Source organism: Sinocyclocheilus rhinocerous, unplaced genomic scaffold (genome assembly GCF_001515625.1).
Source record: "Sinocyclocheilus rhinocerous isolate Xijiao unplaced genomic scaffold, SAMN03320098_v1.1 scaffold6068, whole genome shotgun sequence".
Taxonomy (NCBI): Eukaryota; Metazoa; Chordata; class Actinopteri; order Cypriniformes; family Cyprinidae; genus Sinocyclocheilus; species Sinocyclocheilus rhinocerous.
Genome location: NW_015634509.1, coordinates 14,607 through 25,423, shown reverse-complemented (window position 1 = coordinate 25,423; position 10,817 = coordinate 14,607). Strand labels below are relative to the sequence as shown.

The window sequence follows — 10,817 nt, the reverse complement described above, 5'->3', positions numbered from 1 at the left end:
CTTAACTTTGATAAAGAATATCTCTGTGGTTTTGAGACTTTAGTCTTTGCAACTTCAGGGATCTTATCTATGCACAATCAGCTTGTAACACTCCAAAGGGAAAGGAAAACTTGAAATCGCATCATATGACCCCTTTAATGGTGGGTTTACACTCAGCAGGTTTGGTTCGATTAAACTGAACTCTGGTTCGCTTGCTCTGTTAGAGTAAGTCTGAACGCTGCCATAGCAGCTGTCCAAACCTTATGTGTTTTGTTTGCATCTTTAGATCCGGTGTTAAAAATGACAGTGTCTGAATGCTAAGCGAACCGGCACTAAATGTATCAGTTTCAAGTGAGTGCTTTTTAATTCCAATCCAGCTCTTGAAATTGAACTGAATCTGAATTGAGGACACAAACAGGATGCAGAAGTGCAATTCAAATGTGATGGATCTGTTTTAGTTGTTTTAATACTACAAATGATTGCTTCTGTTGTCCTCATTTGTAAGTCGCTTTGGATAAAAGCGTCTAATAAATGACTAAATAAATAAATAAATAAATAAATGTGAATGTAAGGATTTAATTGGAATTCAAAGAAATTCACATAACTTTAACTGCAAAACTGATGTCAGCCAAGATACATTTTGAATGTTGGATTGACAAAGTCTCGTTTGGAAGTTTTGAAAATGTTTCAAAGACCTTGGCGTTTGAATGTTCTTAACTTTGATAAAGAATATCTCTGTGGTTTTGAGACTTTAGTCTTTGCAACTTCAGGGATCTTATCTATGCACAATCAGCTTGTAACACTCCAAAGGGAAAGGAAAACTTGAAATCGCATCATATGACCCCTTTAATGGTGGGTTTACACTCAGCAGGTTTGGTTCGATTAAACTGAACTCTGGTTCGCTTGCTCTGTTAGAGTAAGTCTGAACGCTGCCATAGCAGCTGTCCAAACCTTATGTGTTTTGTTTGCATCTTTAGATCCGGTGTTAAAAATGACAGTGTCTGAATGCTAAGCGAACCGGCACTAAATGTATCAGTTTCAAGTGAGTGCTTTTTAATTCCAATCCAGCTCTTGAAATTGAACTGAATCTGAATTGAGGACACAAACAGGATGCAGAAGTGCAATTCAAATGTGATGGATCTGTTTTAGTTGTTTTAATACTACAAATGATTGCTTCTGTTGTCCTCATTTGTAAGTCGCTTTGGATAAAAGCGTCTAATAAATGACTAAATAAATAAATAAATAAATAAATGTGAATGTAAGGATTTAATTGGAATTCAAAGAAATTCACATAACTTTAACTGCAAAACTGATGTCAGCCAAGATACATTTTGAATGTTGGATTGACAAAGTCTCGTTTGGAAGTTTTGAAAATGTTTCAAAGACCTTGGCGTTTGAATGTTTATAGGCCTTACACACAGAAAGAGCAAGCGATTGAACAATTTAGCATTGAATTGTTGTATTGAAAGCATAACTAGCACTGCTCAATTTTGTCATTTACTAATCATCATGTCAGTGTGATAAAAGAAAAAAAAAAACGTTTTGTTATTTATTAAAGTAGCTTTTATGAAATCACCCGAAGGTCAAAGATTGAATTGACTTTCTCTGGTACAGATTTAGATATTTAAATAAACTATTTTGCTCATTGTTTAAGATTTCCTGAACCCATTAACTTCTAAAGTGAAGGTCAGACCTCATGTTCAACATTACAAATAAGAGGAATAACATTTTTTTGATGGGAAAATTAGTCCTTCGGCGCAATTCAGCTTCTGTTTACCATCTAAAAACACAGTAATTTGAATTTGACCTTTCACAGGAAACATCCATGATTGTGTCAAAAGTGATTTTTGGTGTTAAATCAGTAAATCGAGAAATGGCCTTTTTCTCTCAGTTTCTAAGCGTCTGTCTCTGTCTGAACACATGCTGTCAGATATGAATCATAGCTGAGTCATTTCAGCTGTCACCTTCTCACAGATAAACATCTTTCAAATGAACAATCTGGTGATACAAGTACACAACAACGTCTTCTTTGTCTCCCTGGTGTAAACTCCCAAGCCGTGTTTCTGGTTTATGCTCTTAATAAATCCTACTGCAAGTGGATTCTCCGGCTTGTGTTTCCGTGACTCCATCGTTTCAATGCTGAAGCACCATGTGATCTTATCTTGCTTTTACAAGTCTCATGTTTGACGGGACTCTTACCCAACTGCTTCACTTCACAGGTGCAATAACATACACAGGAGCTAATAACATAGTGTTATGCAAGGATCCACACAAAAGTAATCATTTATTAATTGATAATCTGCCACTGTATGATCATGATTTGTGTGAAATGTGAAAAAAGTTGATGGCATTACACTGTAAAAAAAATAAGACTTTTGGAAGTTGTAATAAAAGGTGAATGGAATACATTTATACAATAAAATACGGTAACACTTACTAACTAGTTGCTTATTGGCATGCATATTACCAGAATATTAGCCATTTATTAGAAGTAATTAAGCACATATTAATGCCTTATTCTACATTCCTAATCCTACACAATACATAACTTAACAACGACCTTACTAACTATTAATAAGCAGCATATTAGGAACTTATTGAGGGAAAAGCCGTAGTTAATAGTGAATAAGTGTTCCCTATTCTAAAGTGTTACCAAAAATACTATTTAATTCTTTCTGATTAAAAAAAAATGTTTTAATTAAATGTTACTTACCCCTTTTCTGCGTGTAATTATTTATTCACTAGCAATTGTCAAAGTAACTCATTTTTCTATTTATATTATTATTATTATTATTATTATTATTATATTTTTTTTGCAGTCTGTTGTTCAGTTCAGCTGGAAACTGGAGTGAAATGCATGCTTTTTTTAATCACACATTTCTGAACATCTGTTAACAGCCTAATATGCAAATGCCGAGACAAATTTTACAACAGAACAAAAGTGCTGGAGAAGTGTAAAAAAAAAGAAACCCAGAGGGGCTCGTACAAAGCAATTTCCCTCAAATCCAAAATAAATGACTTTTCAAACCACAAACAGTTCTTTAACTGTGGCTAGCAGCAAGTAGACTTCATTTTTATTTTTTGCTCAACTCTAAAGTCACCTGACCTTTCTCTGCAGTTGCTAACAAGCCCCGCCGCCCTGACGTACCAGGTATATTCAGGTCCTCAAATGACTTGTGTTCTGTTCTGTTCTCTCTTTCTTCCTCTGTGTTTCTCAAGTCTGGCTTATCACTAAAGCTTCATCCAAAATATCTGAACAGCATCCTTCCCCCCTCACTAGGGCTGCTCACTGTCCACTCTAAAGCCCTTTTATGACTTATGAGCGGTTTGTAAGACCCATGGAGAGAACGAATGATGCTCCTTCAGACGTGTTGGATGTGGCCGGTGAGAGCTGCCGCAGTGAGTTTCTACAGGATGACGAGTGACCAGCCACCGTCATTAACACATATGTCCACTTATTGGCCTGTTCTCGAATGCGATGCTCACCCTCGAGAGGAGCAGAGTTTGTCCCGGCGTCTACATCAGGAGCAGGCTGAGTTAAACACTCAGAAAGATGGGGACAAACTCTGACGTAGAGAAATGGTGGAATGAAGCTGAAGTGTCTTGTTGTGAGTGACGTGACTTTGACGTTTGCGTGCTGATTTATTACAGTCAGGGATGTAAATGAATTGTTTGAGAATGCCGCCGTCGTTTACTCACCCTCATGTTGTTCGAAACCAGTGGCATCTGTCAACATTCTTTTCATGCATCAAGTTTAAATACGTGCATGAGGTGATAATTTGAGAGAATAACAACTTGTTATTGTATGACCACTGAAGACTTCAATTATATCGCATCTATCATATAGACTAATGTCCTGAGGTTTGTGAGCCTGGGTCCTTTTTGTCAAAAAGAAGTACATTTTAGCATACTTACTTATTATGTGAATATTATAGTTTAAGGAATATACTGAATATAAGTGTGAAGTCAATGTAATGTTTTCACACTCAACTGCATGTTTACCGCAATTAAAATGCGTGAATATTATTTACATTTATAATAAATTCAGTTATGTGAAATTTAGAGTGTTTTGACCCACTTAAGTAGGACTTAAGTACATCTTTTAATTCCATAATTGCATGTAGTATCTTTGTAATATGGTTTAAATGTAACTTCTGAATGTACTGACTTTAATTTACTTTCAGCTGAATATACTTTAATGTCCTTTCACTTGAAACATGTATGTAATGAATTTAAATATATTTGAAGAGTTCAGATGCAAAAGCCTCTAAAGTTTTTTTTTTCCTAAATTAGCATTTTTATCAGGCTCCCATGTTTAGGTTTAGTACTTTTACTTTGATGGCAAAAAATGTAGAACATAAATATAGGAGCTTGATAAAAATGCTCATTTTAGATGACAATTTTAGCCGGCACTTAGAAGCTTTTGCATCTGAACTCTTCATTTGTAATTGTAAAGTTACAATGCAGTGCATTTAAAATATATTAACTGTATATGTTAATGCAATATTGAATAACACACTAGAATTATAATAATAAGTACTTTACACGTGCTCTAGTATGTTTGTCAACACATCAAAATAAGTGTACTTCTTTAAAACATGGCAAAAAATGTGAAACAATGATTTAAAATGTACTTTAAAGTAAAAAAAAAAATTTGACTTTTACAGAGTGCACTATTTCAAAGGTCATTTTTTTTAAAGTGTACTTAAGTGTGTTAAGCGTTCATTCATAAAAGTCTCTTTTTAAGTCACTTAAGTGACCTTTTATTTCATTAATATTATTTTATCTGCAATTACAGTTGTTTAAAAATACATTTAAAAATTTGATGTGCACTAAAAAGCGAACATACAATACAATTAAGCACCATTCTTTTTCACAAGGGTCACTCTCTTATATGGAAAAGAGCATTTATTTCACACAAATGTAATACGGGTTTCAAACGATCAAACGATTTTCATTTTTGAGTGAACTGTTCATTTATGTACAAATGTGAAGGCATGAGCAATTCAGCTGCGATATGTGATGGTTTAATGAAGTTAAAAAGCTGGACTATAAGGGGTCACATGTTTTGGTAAGGTGGAATCTAAGGATCTAAAGGAAGGAAGTTTTAATGCAATTGAAACTTGAAGTTAAATAGCCATGTATGATCATGTATTTAATGCGTTGAATGATGCTATGATGTTTACATATGCTGTCATTTCAAGCATGTGTCTATATGAGGTGGAAATGAGTGTGTGCAACTATATGAAGGCATGTGTAGATTGGTCACATGCATATGTCCATGTGCACTGGTGTGTCTGTATGTTTATGTATGCGGCTGACCCAGGCGACAGCATACATACAGTAATCATACATTTGCACCTGTGTCCATATGTTCAGACTTTGACGTCTCTTGGTCTCAAGATCTCTTGTCTATCTTCAGCTCCTATTTCGCACAGATTTAGAAGGTGCCGAGGCTGCACTTCTGGCGTTTGCTTTGATTGCCTCGTGTCTCGTTTGGCTAAATAGTGTGAGAGAGAGGCGTCTTTGCCTCATTGGGTCCATGTGTTTTATGGCTGCATTATGGCTGTTTTACTGAATGGCCCAACATGACTATTAAAGGACTGAACGCTCTGCATTGATGCACTGTTTGTTTAGCTCTGACAGACTCTGATTCAGACTCACATACAGTACAATAAACTCTTTCTTATTCCTGCAGCTTGCGGCCCAGGTGCTTGATGATCTTGACGATGAGGACATTGGATTCGGTTTGGTGGATTCAAAGAAAGAGAGAGCTGTTGCTAAGAAGCTGGGTAATACGAATGCATCTAAGATCCATTATCTTCCGTTGTCTGCCTGTAATACAATTATTGCCTTCACTTTCCGATAGCCATCAGTCTGCTGAAGTATACACTGCTGGTGAAGAGCAAATGAAAAAAAATGAATGCTTAACAGAAAACTGATTTTTTCCCTGTAGCAAAAGGATTAGCTGTTATTGTATTTCGTTACACTTTCTTGTGTTTCATCATAGCCTATACACTGAAACACATTTGGTGCATGTTCTTGATCAGTATTTTCTGTTACTAGAACCACATTCTTATCATTAAAACATTGTCTTCTGATGTTAAGACTAGAGTTGGGATTATGTCTGGTTGAAAAAAGTGTTGTTCCAGGAAAATCCTTCTTGGGTTATTCATGTTGTGCAAATGTTGATATAGTAACCCGTCCGTCTTTAATCTGCCAGTCCATTCAAACACCTCTGAAACGTTCAGACGCTTGTTTTGGGCAGGTCTGCTGGAGGTGGACAGCATCTACATCTTTGCTGATGACGAGATCATCGAGTACGATGGAGAGCTGGCGGCCGACACGCTGCTGGAGTTCCTCTATGACGTGAGTGTTTATCATCATAATCGATCACGCATCTAAAGGTCATTGATTACTGATTGACTGGTTCTTCTGTCAGGTGATCGAGGAGCCTGTGGAGATCATCAGTAATGACAGAGAGCTCAAAGGCTTCCATCACATCGAGGAGGACATTAAACTGATGGGCTACTTCAAGAGCGCCAAATCTTCACGTTAGTATGCCGTTACACCTGAACTTCTTTAATAAACTCTTATTACTCATATACTTGTAACAAGCAGCTTCCATCATGTCAATGCTGTTATTTTTCAGACTTCACTGAGTACGATGACGCAGCTGAAGAATTTCATCCATTGATCAAGTTCTTTGCCACATTTGAGGCCAAGGTAGATTCATTCATTCATTCATTCTCAAAGGGGCATGTGATTATCGAATCATGATAAAAATTGCCTTATATAAAGCAAGCAAAAATCTAATTCATTTAACTGCAATTTATAACTTTTGCGGTGCTGTCAAACGATTAATCACGATTAATCGCATCCAAAATATTTTTTTTTGTTTATACAATATACTGTATGTGTGTGTACTGTGTATTTTTATAGAAACAAAAACGTTTATTTTGGATGCGATTAATCGTGATTAATCGTTTAACAGCACTAAAGGCAGACCTGTCATAAGCTCTTATCTTGATATAATCAATGTTTTACGGTATGTGTCAGAGTGCCCACAAGACTATCCAACTCAATACACATACAGTTTGTGATTAGGTAGGAAAAAAATAGGTTTAGTGTATGATTTGAAATGATTAGAAGCCTAAATGATCTCTGTGTTCATTGTCTCTGGTCTGCGTTATGTCTGAATGTTTCCAGATCGCTAAGAAATTAAACCTGAAGATGAATGAAGTGGATTTTTACGAGCCCTTCATGAACAAACCCGTCAGCATCCCCGGCAAACCCTACATAGAGGACGACATCGTCAGCTTCATCGAGGAGCACGACAGGTGAACTCTGATCAACCAACAGCTGAAGAGAGAGAGAAAACAATACCCTATAGCAGGGGTGTCAGACTCCATTCCTGGAGGGCCGGAGCCCTGCACAGTTTTGTTCCAACCCTGCTCCATGTAGTTTTCAAATAAGCCTGAAGGACTTGATTAGTTGGATCAGGTGTGTTTAAATAGGTTTGAATCTAAACTCTGCTGGGCTCCGGCCTTCCAGGAATTGAGTCTGAGAATCCTATAGAATCACAATGTTTCCTCACAAGTCCTCTCAGGTGGATGCTTGAGTAAAATCTGCATCTTTGTTTTTACTTATTTTAGACCAACTCTGAGAAAACTGGAGCCTCACAGCATGTATGAGATCTGGGTAAGCCAAAGTCAATCCGTTGTGCAGTATGAGTCATTCTCACAAATGTTGTCTTTCTGTTCAATCCTGTTGCTGTCACATTGATGGTTTGATCTTATACTGACATAATATTTAAGAGAGTAAGATTATAAAAGCTTTTGACCACATAGTTGTAACAGAACTCTCATGTCTAAAAACCCATTTGCTGTGAGGAAGAAAAAAAAATAAAAAAAATAAAAAAAAAATATATATATTATGACATTAAGAGCACAACATTAAAAAAAAAAAATGTTTAAACAAAACTATGTTTAATAGATATTAATACTAATATCTTAAATGTGCATGTTAACTTTGACCCCTAAAAAAAAAAAAATGCATTAATCTTTTTGTCTCTCAAAATCCACCGCAGTTTGAGAACAACTATTTCCTGGAAAATTCCTATTGAACCTGAACCTGAGCTCATGTTTAACTTACATTGAGGATAGCAGTGTATTTGTGTGGATTTTATACTGTTTTTAACGAGAAAAGGGCTGTTCAGAAACGGTGGCGTCTCATGTCATTTAATGTCTATCATGATCATGACTGTTACTAGCTCTGTGATTGGTGTCTGTTTTAGGAAGATGATATAAACAGACAGCACATCGTGGCCTTCGCTGAGGAGTCTGACCCTGGTAAACACTGATCTGAGTTTGAGAGTCTCTGAGGGATTTCATGCTCGTGACTCCAAATGACTGAATGTTGACTTTTACCAGACGGCTATGAAGTCCTGGAGATCCTGAAGGAAGTGGCTCAAGAAAACACAGAGAACCCAGACTTAAGCATCATCTGGATCGATCCTGACGACTTCCCACTGGTACGACAAACCTCTATAATACTGTATCCATTGAACATACCTTTGATTACTCCAAGAACATGCTTTTGAGCGATGTGTGTCCTTAAATAAGATGCCTTGGATAAAATGTGTTTATTTATTTTTTCTGTAGGATCTGAATAGAGTTAGATTGCCTGTCATTTTTACATTTGTCATCTATGGTATTGTTGATATAGTGAATTCATATTTTCATAATGTCTCAAATCAATTTAATGACATACACAATGCATTATATCACATACCCAACACATTGTGTGCTCAGCAGGTGCTTCAACATGAGGATCATGTGTGTTTGACTCTGCTGCGCTCTACTGGAGATAATTGACAACTGAATGAGTTTAATGAGTATGCAGGGAGTATCAGCTCTAAAAACCTCCAAGGAATTTAAAAAAATTGGATTATGACAATCAAAAAATACTTATTTATCTTTATTGAATTTTGATTGAGCAGCATCATTTCTGAAAAAAAATATATATATTATGAAAAAAATAAATAAATAAAGAAATGTCGCTGTAGTAAAATTGTAAATAGCTTTTTGCTAATATGGGCTATTTCTATTTCTTTTTATATCATTTTTTTTTTTTTGGTCAACTTTTTATGCAACATCTCACAATGAAATATTGTATCAGACATCGCTTACACTATGTGAACCGAGGTCTGACCTTTGACCCCTCTGTGTCCCCTCAGATGGTGCCGTACTGGGAGAAGACCTTCGGCATCGACCTCTCGTCTCCTCAGATCGGTGTGGTGGATGTTGAGGATGTGAGCACATCATTTGTCTCTAATGCCAATGATCACGCAAGTGCAACTCAGAGTCTACGGTTTCCGAAATAAAGGTTCCAGTGTCATAGAGGAGCTACTTTTGGTTCCTCTTTCGGTGAACAGTTCTTAAAACAAAATAACTTTCCCGTTGAGGTCGAACAGTTGTTGGCAAATCAGTGTCTTAATGAGTGAGTCATAGATTCATTCTTTCAGCTGATTCGTTCAAAATGGTGATTCATTGTTCAATTTATTTTTTTATTTTTTAATTCTAGGACGCTTATTGGCCATCGTGAGACTTTGATCAGTGGTGCCAGTACTTACATAGCTTAAGTTTTATCAACTGATGTCGATTGATTTAAAATAATCATTTAACTATAGATGTTATAAAGTCAATGTCAAGTCATGAAATTCAAGAGCAAGTCACTTAAGAGACTCCAGTCATGTAAATGCAGTCCCCTGCCTCTAGCATCATCATCTACTTTGTAAGCTGGATGGAGATTTTGGATGTTTGTGATTATTCTAAGTGTGTTTGTCCAACATAATCTCATGGCAATTTATAACTATTTTGGCAATTTGGTGGCTATTCCTATGAATTTGTACAATCTTATTCTGTCTCCTTATTTGATTCGTCTTGTGTGTGTGATTCTCAGGCTGACAGTGTGTGGATGGAGATGGATGACGAAGAGAACATGCCAACCGCTGATGAGCTCGACACCTGGATCCGAAGACGTGATGTCTGGAATAATCAACCCTGGTGACGAAACTGACTACAACCATGATGGTGATGATGATGATGATGATGAGGATGAGTAAATTATTTCCTCAATCTCAGGCATCTCTTCACCGTCATACACTCATGTTTGTGACATTAAGAACTCATCAGTCCGTCCACGTTCCCGTCATCACAAACTGAGCTGTTCTGCCATTACCGTCTGGAGCACGTGAGAAACAGTGTGTCTCATCTCGCTGTTTAACTCTGCACCACTCATTCTTCAGGAAAATAAATATCGGATTTGAGGATCACTGCAGCTGTTTCTCTGCCAGTGACACGCATCTAGTGAGAATGTGTGCAGTGTTTGATAAACAATAGCAAAGCCTCATAACAACTATTTTGATATTTTTACTGACTTTTAGAGCAGAATAAATGATGCTCACTGGAAGGTCTTAACAGTAAACACAAAAAAAAAAAAGTTGTCCTTGTTTTTTGTTTCAACATAAAGGAAGAGACGGAAAAACTGTCAACTATTAAGAATCTTCATCTTTGTGTCATATTTGTGTGTGTGTGTGTATCTGTGTGTGTGTGTGTGTGTCTGTGTGTCTGTGTCTGTGTCTGTGTGTGTGTGTGTGTGTGTGTGTGTCTCTGTGTGTGTCTGTCTGTGTCTGTGTGTCTCTGTGTGTGTGTGTGTGCGTGTGTGTGTGTGTATGTGTCTCTGTGTGTCTGTCTGTGTGTGTGTGTGTGTGTGTGTCTGTGTGTCTGTGTCTGTGTGTGTGTGTGTGTGTCTGTCTGTCTGTGTCTGTGTGTCTC

At 36.8% G+C, this 10,817-nt stretch overlaps 1 pseudogene; it reads left to right on the top strand.

Moving 5' to 3' along the window:
- LOC107745847 (calsequestrin-1-like) overlaps positions 1-10,559 on the top strand; it is a 12,393-nt pseudogene extending 1,834 nt beyond the window's left edge.
- The last annotated feature ends 258 nt before the right edge of the window (positions 10,560-10,817 follow it).